General features: G+C 38.3%; 1 protein-coding gene across 1 annotated transcript in view; it reads right to left on the bottom strand.

The window, feature by feature from the left end:
- Positions 1-12,761, bottom strand: part of ABL1 (ABL proto-oncogene 1, non-receptor tyrosine kinase) — an 83,271-nt gene that overhangs the window by 69,293 nt on the left and 1,217 nt on the right. The window lies entirely within an intron of this gene.

Here is a 12,761-nt window from a genome sequence, read left to right as displayed (position 1 = left end):
AGCAGATAGGCATCTACTTGAACATGTTATATAAGAAGAATTTACAGGTTTTCTTTTCTCCTCTAATGAAAAAAATCAAAGTAAAATGAATGCTCATAGCTTTGCGCACATTGGCACTATTACCTGTACAAAAGGCAAGGCTTCTAGCTTAGACCAACAACACAAATTAGCCTTTCCCAGAGTACTTTCAGGTACTTTCACTCTTTTCCTAATCTTCCAAACCTATGAAGAAATCTTATTTCCTTTGACTATGGGCTTAAAAGGACAGAATTTGAAGCTTTATAAAAATTAAGCTCATAAAAATGAAAGATTTTCTTTTTTTAATGACTTACAAATAAAGCAAGCATGTATTTGTTAACTACCCATGTTTCCTACTGCACGGAAGGACAGAGTATCTCTTTCACCTCAGAACCAGCCCATCACTGGAGTCACAGCATGTGGACTGTGCTGCATCTCGGCAGGGTCACCTACACAAATCTCAGTTACCAAGCATGAAAATACACATTTTACCTGCTCAGGGACAAACCCTGTACTGAGTGGAATTTAAAAAAAAAGAGAGAAAAAAAATCTTTCAAACAACACTAGCTGACACCAAGCTGAAAGAAAAAGCTAGAAGTGATGGGCTTTTTTTGGTTTTCATTTGGTCTGGTTAGCAAAAGTTTTCATTTCTACTATGTGCAAGAGCCAGCTGTGGGAGGAAAAGCGTAGGTGGCATAAGAGAAAGTAGGAATGAAGGTCCTTGCCGCGGTTTATCTGAGGAACACTACGTATGGAAATAACAGGGAGCTCTGTCACGCAGGCTGGCTCACAGCCACCCACGCAGCAGGAAGCGGCAGAAGCGCCCCGGAGAAGCCTCGCGCGTCCCCTCCCTCCCTCCGCTCCCCCACCCTTCGTTATCTGCTTTTACTTGTGCGCGTCTCATAAAACATCCCTAGGCAAACTTCTGGGGAAGCCAGCTCCTTAAACCAAACCTCTTATAAACCTTTCAGGTACGACTCCGGGTTCAAAGCAGCTCTCATGATGAAAAGGCAAAGGCAGGATGCTCAGATCGAGGCCTCAAGAGCCAAATCTGGCCCTTGGCGCTCAAGAGGAGTCCAAGGTGCTGCATCTGGTGATGAGACGAATACAGACAGATGCCAGCACCCAAAGAGTCACTGGTCGTAGTGGGATCTCATTTGGACAGGACCTGTGTTCACACAACCGAGCCCACAGCGACAAAACATCAGGATTTACATGCATGGACAGAACTTTTTAGCAAAAACTTGCCCACAACCATGACAGCACCCTCCCCTTCCACTTTTTCTTTTTTTTTTTTTTTTTTTTTTGTTATTACTTTGCTTAAGGTACTACATCCATGGGGACTTTTAATTTTTTTTTTTGACACAGGAGATAAGAGAGAAGGAAGGGAGAAGGTCTAACCCATTCTCTCTTTCAGTTCTTTGTATTCTAAAAAAATCCTTTCATCTAGCTTTGTACTCAGCATCATTGTGACAATAGTTTTTAATTCTATTGCGTGTTTGCATCCTTTTTAAATAAATCAAACAGAATTGAATAGAATTTCATTACAAGCCAGGAATGCACCCTGTAATTGTTTTTTTCAATGCATCTCCCTCAGGTAAGAGCTTATGCCTCAGAAGGGGGTTGCAAAGCTTTCACAGAGACATCTGCTACGTGAGCTTCACAAGGGGGTTCCTCTACCAGGGCTGTGCTACGGACCTGACCACAGTGCAAACCAAAGCGAGGAGAAAGAATTCAAATCAAAGTGTGACCATGTAAGACTGCAGTAAGAACTCCCTGAGGTCTTTACTTGCATGGGGTCAGTTTTACTTCTAAAATTTTTAGTAGTAGTACATTTTTAAAATCCAGCTGCTAGCAATTCCAATTTGAGAATCATAAAGTGTACTACATTAATAATTGAAACATAAAATGCCTGTCTGATTTGCTACAGTCCTCAGTCTCCCTCCCCAAAGGGCTGGATTTGCCTTAGGGGAGTATTTCACAAGCAGCACTTCAACTTTTAGAAATACAACTTCAGCAGATGAAAGCCTCAATCACAGATGAGCTGCTGTTTTCCTAATTCTGGAATTTAAAAACAGCAACATCCAGGTAGCCATTAAAAGTAATTTAATGGTGTAGAACAACCAAAAGACTTCATTAAAACCAAGCGCTTCAAATACTATCCAGTAGAGTTGCTTCAGACGTGGCTCACCAACGTCTCGCTGTTTCAGCCACATCATCTACCCTTTATCAATAGGTGGAGAGCGTTCCGCCATCTCCGCCGTGACTCACTGGGATCAGGGCGATGAGACATCCTTGTTACCGGGTGATTCAAGCCTAACTGGTGGCCATGAAGTGCGTATCATACCAGGGACTTCAGATCATCAGGGTCTGAGGTCCAGCTAAAGCCCACCACTTCCTAATTTGGAAGCATCACAGACTGCAGAGATGTCTGCGCTAGGAAGCATCTGCTCTGCTGGTGTCTGGGTCTCTCACCTTGACCTGATGGTTTTAATGTCTTTGCAGTTATGCAGGACTAAATGATGCGAACATGGCCAATATACTGTGAAATTCACTTTTCCTGAGGAAAAAGTAACATTATCGTTATCAAATTAGAACAAGAGCACTCCAACTACTTCACTGGACCTATACTATTTATTCTGATGAGTAGAATGTAAATATTTCATATTAATGCTTTGTGGTTCATTGAATCCTTACCTGATTATAAACACAGCATTGATCACTATTTTCATCTAATGTTCTTCAAATCCTGTGTTCTTAATCGCAATTACAAAGCCATGCTACCACTCACTGAAGTTCCCAATCACTCTCAAGAGAGGTCTGCTTATCCCCATCACAACAAGTCTTCTGAGAAAATGCCATGCAATGCCTTTGCTTTGCAGGGGCAAAGTCTAACTGCAGTAACCAAAACGGTAGTAGTATTTCAAACCAGTATTTGCCTCCAAACCCCCAACCATTATTACTTTAATTTATCCTATGTCTGGCTCAAAATATTAACTACTTAAATAAGAGGAGGTACTAGCCCTGCACATTTTGCTACTCACTAACAGCCTGTAGGATTTTGGCCCTCTCCAGACCTAGCACTGCAGCAATTCCAGAATAAACTCCTAGAATAAGGCTGCAAATTGGCAAAGCATGTCTGCAACAGCATAATGCAGAAATCATACTTGTCGTCAGATAAAACCTTACTTTTCTATACTCACTCTCCAGCAGGAGCAAGGTAAACAGTACTGCAAATTCTAGCAGTGAGGTCTCATTAGATTGAAGCTGCCACAACAGCCTTTTTCTTACTGATCACACATACACCGTCTTATGTGATCACCTCATAACAATAATTATTACTTAATACTTGAAATACGGTAGTACCTTGACATCAAAGCCTCTGTGTGGGAGGCACTATTAGACATAACAGACAATCCACCATCCAAAGAAATTGCAGCTTCTAAGTGAATATCAACAGTATCAAATTATGGAAATAGCTTCTTTTTCCTCTTCAGTTAATTCCCAATAAAAGGCATTTATTTTGCATTAAATAACTGTACATTTAGAAAAAATATACATAGCAAACATTTAGTAGAACCAAGCAAGTTTTATAAGAAGTTGAGATTGAGAAGAATTTCAAACACATCTTTTTACTCATCAAATGAAAAACATTTAACAAGAAATAATAGCTCGGCATTAATATAACACTTTTCATTTGAGCTTTCCAAAGTTATTTGCAAACATCAGGTGTAATCAGATAAACATATCTTTAATAGCTGTTCCAGTAATTCTGGCTAAACTAGAATGTACCTTTTAAACCAACATTATACATTGTTAGGTTTACAGATATGAAGAAAGCTTACAGTTAGGAAAAAAAAAAAGAACCAATACAAATCCATTCAAATGAACATATTTATAGCTTAAACTGTTCTGCTAGATCCACTAAATCTTATTCATTTTTATAAAATTCTCCCATCCAAAAGAGATGGCATAATTCATCAGAAAGCACACTCAAATAGCCAGGATTGCAGGCTCTAAAATTACCTAAAAAGACTGGTCAGGCACTATTTCTGAAATTCACAACTGTCTTCTCTGATCCTGGATCTTGTGCATATTTCCAAGAAACAGAGTTTTTAATAAAGAGGGTTTGTTTTAATCAGAGCAAGTCATTAAAAAGATTCAAAAAAAGACACCTAGTGGCCAGTGTATTATATGGCAGTTTATTTTTCTCAAGGTTTTTTATAAATGTAATTTAAAAAATTTAATTGGAAAAGACCTCAGTTTACTACATAAGAGCCCTGTTGATAACCCATTTTGGTCATATCAGAAATCGAGAATATGGTAACTACAGGGGACATAGCCATTTAGCGGTCCCACTTAATGGACAGCAGTTAGCAAAACTGTCCTATGAAATTCTACAACTTTAACACAAGTGAAATACCAAACATTTCCAGGAAGTCTGAACCATTTCATATTTAAAGTTTCCGTGTCCTTATCCCACTACCATTCACATATTCAGTCTCCTGAAAAATAACGTTATTTATTCTGGCAACACACAAGGGGAAAAAAAGAAAAAAAGAGAGTCACAAAACCCCATCAATTTTACCAGCTGCAGATTGGCAGCTGAGCAGATCATTAGTTTCACTGCAAGAAGGTGACAGAGTTGGCATATACATGACCTTGGGTAGATTTTGGATACGTGCAAATAAGTGAAATTTCCCATTATCCAGCATCAGTGAGACAGGAAACAAAGGGAACATGCCCAGGTCACTCTGTACTTCCAACTGCGATAGAAATTTGGCAGGAAACAAAGAGCAGGTCAGGAAAGGGGGATTCCTGAACTTCAGCAAGCTTCACCATCTCAAAAAGCAAGCACCTAACAGGCCAAATCAGGCAGCAGTCATGTGTAATTCAATAATGTCTTCATCCACTCCGAGCCTATCGTTTTCTGTTTTATGCAAATATAGAACACAAACCAAAATACAGTAAGGTTCAATATATTACTCTCATGAGTTTAAGGAGAGCCTGGACCAAACAGGGTTTGCTATATTGATCACACTACATTTCAAAGGATGAGTTCACAGAGAGGCAGACTGAACACAACTCAGGTCCTAGAAAAGCCGGTGGGGAGTACTGAACTGACATGGTAGGAACCCAAGTCAGTCAGAAAAATAAACGTACCAAAAGGCCTTAGAAAAAGCAGCATTAATGGCTAAGAAATTTCTCAAGGCAGGCAGTGCCCAGCGATATTGCCTTTAATACACACAATAAAACCAAAGTCTTAGTGATTAATAATCTATTGTGAAATTCTATTCATTTTAGATAAAAGCAGAGCACAGAGATGATACAACATAAATCAGCCAGTCTCCACGGTCATGAAAGAGCGATGAGCTCCCCTACATCGTGTAAATTAAGAGCAAATATTCTGCAGAAAAGCAAACTCATGCTTTTTGCAACCTAATGGGTAACAAGAAGGAAGAAGTCCTGGGGGGGGGGGGGGGGGGGAAGCTAAGCAAGCCTGACCTAGGAAGTACTTTAAGCAAAACGTCAAGGACGCTTGTATCCAGGACATGCTTGCCCCATCATTGCGATGAGACATGTAGAAAAGGGCTCTTCCCAGAACGTAAAAAAAACTACTTCAGCAGATTCATATCAGATTTTGCCCTCAGGTGGATGCAACTTCCAGCCACTTCACCAGAAGTTATGCAGAATATCAAAGGGCAGAATTTGGATTAAACATGCAAGTATAAAGAACAAAGTTAAGAACTAAGGAAAGACATTGTCTTAGAAGGTTTTACTTACTTAAATTATCTGGACGCACATTACATTTTTCTGTCCAAGATTCCTCTTTAAACTGAGAAAACAGATACGCTGGTAACCAGATCAATAACCTCTACAGATTGTTTAAAAAGACCTTCCATCAGTACAGAGTAAGATCCGGTAAGATGGTCGGCAAAACCTAAGTGGTAGAGTTCCTTCAACTTCTGCTGAGACTGGCTTACGCGTTCCTACAGTAATAGACCTCTGTGATTCACAACAGACCTTTTTATAAGGAGACTTGTTACTTCTTGCTAGAATGGCAGAGTAAGTCAAGAATCACAAAAGACTACTGGGTCAAGACACTAGCGCTCTTCATACTGCTATCAATAGATACTGCACATTAAATGCAGCCTCCTCCCCCTGCCCAAAAAGGAAAGCAAAGCACATCTGAAGTAACCACCTCCAGCAGACAGCATTTTAAACCTCTCCTTCAGTTTACGTTAATACAAATCAATCAGAAAAATCAAATAGCAAAAGTATATTACATCTTATGACACAGTGAATGCCCACTTGCACATAGTTAATAGCATGACACCCATTTTAAACCTTATTGCGTATATCAAGTATACCACCAGAGCTGTAGTAATATTCTGTGAAATTTGGGGATGCTAAAATATTCCAAATGAAGGCTGAGGTATTGATGCTATCAAGTTTCCCTCCGATACCAAATTCACCGCTGATTATCGGTCAGATATTAACTTTTTTCAGACGTGTTCAAATCGCCTGGTATCAGTTAACAGTATTCCTTATCTGACATCTTGTCAAGACACTAAGAAGTGTTTGCAGTCGCTTCCATATGTGGCAAATACAGCACAATTGCCTAGTAACAGCAATACTCATAGATTTATTTCTTGTCGTCTTTATAAAAGTTTCCAGGCACTCAAGTGGCAAAGCAAAGCCGTTGTTCTAAGCACCAAGCGAACAGCCTGAGACAACAAAGACGACAATCAAAAGAACAAGACTTGTCAAAACCATTTTCACCTTTCTTTCCCCGTCACGGTTTGCCCGATGTCACAAGGAGCATCAAGGGTAAAACTCAAATTTCCCAACTTTATCAACAGTACTATGCCCACTCCCTGCTTTCAAGCTTAAGATTTAAACTTTTCAATTTAAAATACTGGCAAATTCTGAAGTGCTTTGAATAAGAAGATCACTTACCAGCAATAATTTCTATTCTAACACCCCGCAGCTTTCTCTTGCCTCTCTCTGCTGATCTTCTCATATAGCATATCTCTTAAAACTGTTAAATAACAAAAATGCAGAACCAGCACAATCTGCTAATGAAAGTCTGGCATATTAGCAACTATCTATTCATCGTGAAGGAGATGAACTGCTTAAATATGGGAAGTTATCAATGATTAGACAGTGTGCAAACCAGAACTGCTTTTGCCCCCCCCCCAAAAAAAACAGGATTAGCCTTTCCCCATCATCACCATCCTCCACGTCAGTGAACATGAAAAAACAAAACAGTTCAGCAAGTTGTAGGCCTCTTCCCTAACATTTTCCAATCCTAGATGAAGTTTTTGTAGAGGGGGTTCTTACTGAAACCTACTGCTATTTGATAACTGGAGCAAAAAAAATTATAGCAAGGGTTTTAGATGATAAAAAGGAATGTAATCAGAGACTGTAAACAAATCCACATTTGGTGTGCAGCTGGTGCCAGCACTAACCTGATTAATACTGAAGCACATTGAAGTTGGATACATAAGCAATGATTTTAAAGCAGGGATAAGTCTCTCCTAATAGAGATGGAAAATAACGTTTGGGTGCTGCCAAATCTCTCACCTACCAATGAATAAAGTGTTGTCAGTTTAGAACACGGACCTGAGATACAAAAGGGAGACTTAAAATAATGGACTTCCCTTACGTTGCTGTTAAAGACACAATTTCAGGTGAAAGGTCTAAAGAGGCAGTAGGAGGAGAAAAACAGTTCCAAGCCTCAGGTCTTGCAGCTGGTGAGACATCAGAGACTGAGTATAAAGATGCTCCAAGGAATAATGGGAAGAGATAAGAGATAAGGTTTAGAACTACATGGGTTTTAAATAAAGTTTTTGAGTAGAAGGAATCTCATAAATTATTTCTATGTATGGTATCCGACTATCTAATAAATGTATACTGTGAATAAAGTAGATTTGTTGAGACTACCTGTAAGATAAAGGATAGTGAGTGATAATAAAGCCTTGCTTTATTTCTTGCTCACAACCAATTCTGGATCACCTGACTGACAAAAGTTTATTTTAAAGTCTTAAAATTGATTTTAATAATATTTTTACTCAATGAATAATATACCATGTAAGAAAATGTGCAAGTCTAAGAGATGAAAAAGACCAACATTTCATAAAAATAACAAAAATAACAACAGCATATATTATAGTATGTATTTGTATATTACTTTTCACAATTGATTTTAATAATATTTTTACTCAATGAATAATATACCATGTAAGAAAATGTGCAAGTCCAAGAGATGAAAAAGACCAACATTTCATAAAAATAACAAATAAAAATAACAACAGCATATATTATAGTATGTATTTGTATATTACGTATTTTCACAATCCACACCGTTGAAACATGAAATTTTTTAATGTAAAGGAAGTTTGATTATTAATCATAAAGATTATTAAAAAGAATCATTTTTTTTCAATCAACAACGCAGGCAGAGATTCTTAATTGATTTTTTACTAATATCATATTTTATAGGACACATCTCCAATAGGCAGCTTGGGCAAGTTTATGCTATGGATCCATTTTGTAGAATTACTTCCCAGTTAAAGCAGTAAAACTTTCAGCACCCTTATAAGAACAAAAGTTCAGCTCTCATATGACAGACTATTGCAGGCTGACCTCAGTAGAATTGAGCACTAAAGTTATAAGAAAAATGGACAGAGTTCCTGGGGTTCATCTCTCTTTTTTCCAGTAAGGCAAACAGCTCATTCAAGCTTCCTTATCACTTTTTCACACTCTCACTTCTAAAAGATAAGTCCACATTTTACCATTACCAAAATGTAAGACAAAAAAAGTTGTTGTCTAAGTGCATTATCACCTGTGTCCTAAAGTCCAAAGTTGAACAGTTATTACTCCCTAGTAGTGTAAACGCATAATACCGATTAAAAAATAAAGCAAAGCACCTTCTCTTCCTAACAACTTTAAAGCTAACCATAGTTGTGTTAATTGCATGATGTCTCAAAGGTTTGTACATTATGATTTATAACACAAAACAATGAAAAAGTTGAGACAGGTTGAAGCCTATCAGTGATCCACTATATGTAACAAGAAGCAGCATAAAAGTCTCATACTCAAGACCACTTAGAAGGTCTTTTCTTCCCCTCAATCAACTATCCTCAAATCATCTTTGCCACAGCAAAGATGGCACTACCAGCAGCAAAGATGTACATCAACGCTGCAGCGTCCTTAAAATGATTCATCTTTTAAGCTATTATTTACCATGATTTCCTGCTACTAAATCCAAATATCACACTCAATCTCCCACCACCCATGTCCATAGAAAGGTGGTTCCCATTCTCAGTCATTGTCACCATCCACACAGCAAAGAGTACATATAAGCCCCAATCTTTGCGGCTCATAGGCCCCACAGGAGGGACACCCCTCCGCAGCAAACCCTGCGGCTGCTAGCTGGTTCTTCCAAGGTCATAACTAGCAGTGCTGGAGTCCATCGCTCCCCTCTCATCCAAGCAATAACTTCAGCCACACAGCGCAGCCAGGCGCTGCACTTACGCCCACATTTACAAGTGTAGCATAGCAAGCAGCAAGCTGTGACACTCTTCGGTTGTTGACCAAGCAGTAACACAACAGTCAACAGTCCAGTAACTTGCATACAAGCTATGGTTCTCCCGTGGACCAAAGCTACTATCTCACTAGACAGTCATACTATCAAGCTCTTCCTTAGCTCAGCATCAGAGATTTAAAAAAGAAGAAGAAGAAGAATTTTAATAATTTTAAGTCTTCAAATACTGCTTTTGCTCAGAGTTACTATTCTTCCAAGATGCTTCAAAGAACCATCACTGAATACAGCAACACCTACCTAACACAGTTATAGAAACTGTGGTGTTTGCAGATCATTTCAATTAACTAGGGCCAGCTCCAAGATCAAAGTTGAGTTTTGTGGGAATGCACCTTAACATTGCATTTGTTTCTTTTCATAAGTTTGAGTATTAATATTCTGGAAAGACGCAAGATACCGCTGGGCAAGCTTAGATCTGTATTTACAAACTCTTTGCCATTAACTGTTTTTTCCTCTCTCAGCTGGATATTCCCAAAAGCAGTAAATATTGCTCAGCTGAGTAAAGCACAAGGGAAGAGGCAGACATTGACTTTATCTGCCATCTTGAAGTTAAGAGAAAGGATAATCTAAGAGATGAAGTAATTTGCATCAAGATGCAATATGCAAAAGCCTCTCAAGGGCTACTCTGCTACCAAGGATAACTACACCACAGTGAACTCCTGCTTGCGAAACACCTTTAGTGGTGGAAGCAGAAAGACAAAGAAAGAAAAAGTCCAAAACTTGCTGGTCCTAAATCACCAATGGATTTTCCCACTATAATGCTGGCCTCAATGACAAAATTTAAAGTTTCTTTGCATTATTCCAGTAGAACATTTCACTACCAGCACAGCTGACTTCTGGAGAGTTGTCTCCTCACATCTGGAAAACATATCAAAGCATTGCTTCGAATGCTACGGCGAGAAGGATGTACGAGAAGCGGAATTACTTTCCCGAAAATCATTTTGCCATGCATTGTTAGCGTCTGGTATTATTTATTAGCACTTTGACGAATCAAACAAGAGTCAATATCACTGAAGCATTTAAGACTTTCAATGCTCTGATAATCATTGCTAAGTGTCTACTGAATCAGCCTTAGTAGAACTTAGCAGGTTGTGGTCCCACCAAAACTAGTGAGACAAGCTTACGAAACAGCACTGCCAAAACACAGTCGTAGCAGACGAGCCACGCTATTATAAACTCAATAGGGTTTTTTTGCTTTATCACGCATTTTAACATACAGTAACTTCAAACAAGTATCTTTAAGAGTTCTACTATCTCTAGGTGTTTGCTTTAAGCAGTCCATCCTTGAATTTCTCCAAAATATTTATTAGTTATGAAAAGCAGGATGTTTGATTTTCTAGGTACAAACTAGTTCCCACTGTAGGCTAGAGAATCCAGCTAGAGTATTTGACATTCAGAAGAAACCTAGTAATGAAGATAAGGCAAACGTGCAAGAATTATTTAAACTCTAAAAAATCCCAACCTATTTTTTTTTTTTATAAAATACTGTTTACAGTACTGTCTCTGAATAAGATTGAAAATGTGAACATTCTTTCCATTAATTGGAAAGTCAGTATGTTAGAAAATCAATACGTTAGGTTATATACATTTCAAAGGCAAAAAATATCAATAAAAATTTGAAGGAGATGAAGAACTAAGATGAGCTTTGTTTCCTCTGTATTGTTGTACATATTTTTAAGTGCACATATTTCAATGGCAAGATAACATTTTTCAGAGACTAAAATTCAAAATAGAGTCGAACAACAAAAATGGTGATACAGCCTTCCACTGTCTGGACTACGAAGAACTATTTCGTACAGTCAAAGGAAAAAAAATTTCCTCATGTGGATAAGCGAGGCTGATCTTTTGCAGTGCTCTTAACAGATGTACTGGCCTTGATGTCCCCTTTCAAGTTTATTCTTTTCAAAATCAAGATACTGAGGTCTCTTGTGGACATATGGTATATGGACATTATAGACGCTATTTTTCTTTGCAAATGTGCTAGGATGTTCTGACCTCAGGTCATACTGGCAAAAAGTTACCATCTGCCTATTCCTGTTAGATGATCAAAAAGGAGCATTTCTGGCTCTTCTGCTACATCAAAACACTAAAGGTAGTTAGAATATTGTATTGCTTGCAGTTAAGTGCAATGTGTCTCATCTGACCTTGAAACTCTGTCCAAAGTAGTAAAGCAGGAACCAAACTGGGGGTGGAGGAGTGGGTATATTTCGGTACTGAAAACATACCTTAATAAAAATCCTGCTGCAGAAGTTTTCTAGAATGTCAAGTTAGCCCTTATATACTTATATATCTTTCCACTAATAACCTTCAATTTTCAAATAACCTCAGTGCACAAACACTGTACAGGAAACGAGAAGAAATAACATTAATGTAACCTGAAACACTACGTAACTTGAAACTCTGTAGTATGTACACAGCAGCTCCATCTGTACCTTTGCTAAGTACCGCATAGAATTTCTTGGTGACTCCTAGAAACTCAGAATACGAGAAAGTTGCAAAACAAAGCCCAGCTAAAATAAAATTAATTAAGAACTTTTCCACCTAGCAGTTGATTGAGTTCTCAGACACAGCTAATTTTTCAATTTTTAATTGGATAAATATTATACAACAGTTTGGCTATGTGCTCAAATAAACTTTCTCAGGAGGAAAAAATTGTTCAACAAGCTTTATCAAAGATCATACTCTCTAGCTTAAGAGAGAGGCCAGTAGCATGTCTTCTCAAAGAGCATCAGAACTGAAAACATATTATGCAAAAAGAAGGATTACTCCAAAAGTTTCAGCAAAACAACACTTTATTGGGTCTGAGCTTTGAAAATGGCTTCTATAAGCTTGAACTCTACTCAGTCTTTTATATACTAAAAAAGAAATGAAATGGTTACTAAACCTACCTCCGAGTCCTGCTGAGTTTTTCATTTCGTTTCTTTCCTGAAATTCTCAATCTTTTTAGAAAACCAGCAAGCGAAGGGGTTGCTAACCTCCCAACCTGTTCACTCTTGCACTTACTCCCATCACAGCACAAGATCAAGGCCTAACTGGCTTGAGGAGAAACCACTAACCAAAAGTGCTGTAAATGCACTAAGCAAATTAGTAAGAATGTGTTTGATTCACATCAGGTGTCACAACTGCAGCACCCACA

This window comes from Rhea pennata, chromosome 18 (assembly GCF_028389875.1).
Source record: "Rhea pennata isolate bPtePen1 chromosome 18, bPtePen1.pri, whole genome shotgun sequence".
NCBI classification, from domain to species: domain Eukaryota; kingdom Metazoa; phylum Chordata; class Aves; order Rheiformes; family Rheidae; genus Rhea; species Rhea pennata.
The sequence above is the reverse complement of the archived record's forward strand: the minus strand, read 5'-3'. Positions and strand labels throughout refer to the sequence as shown.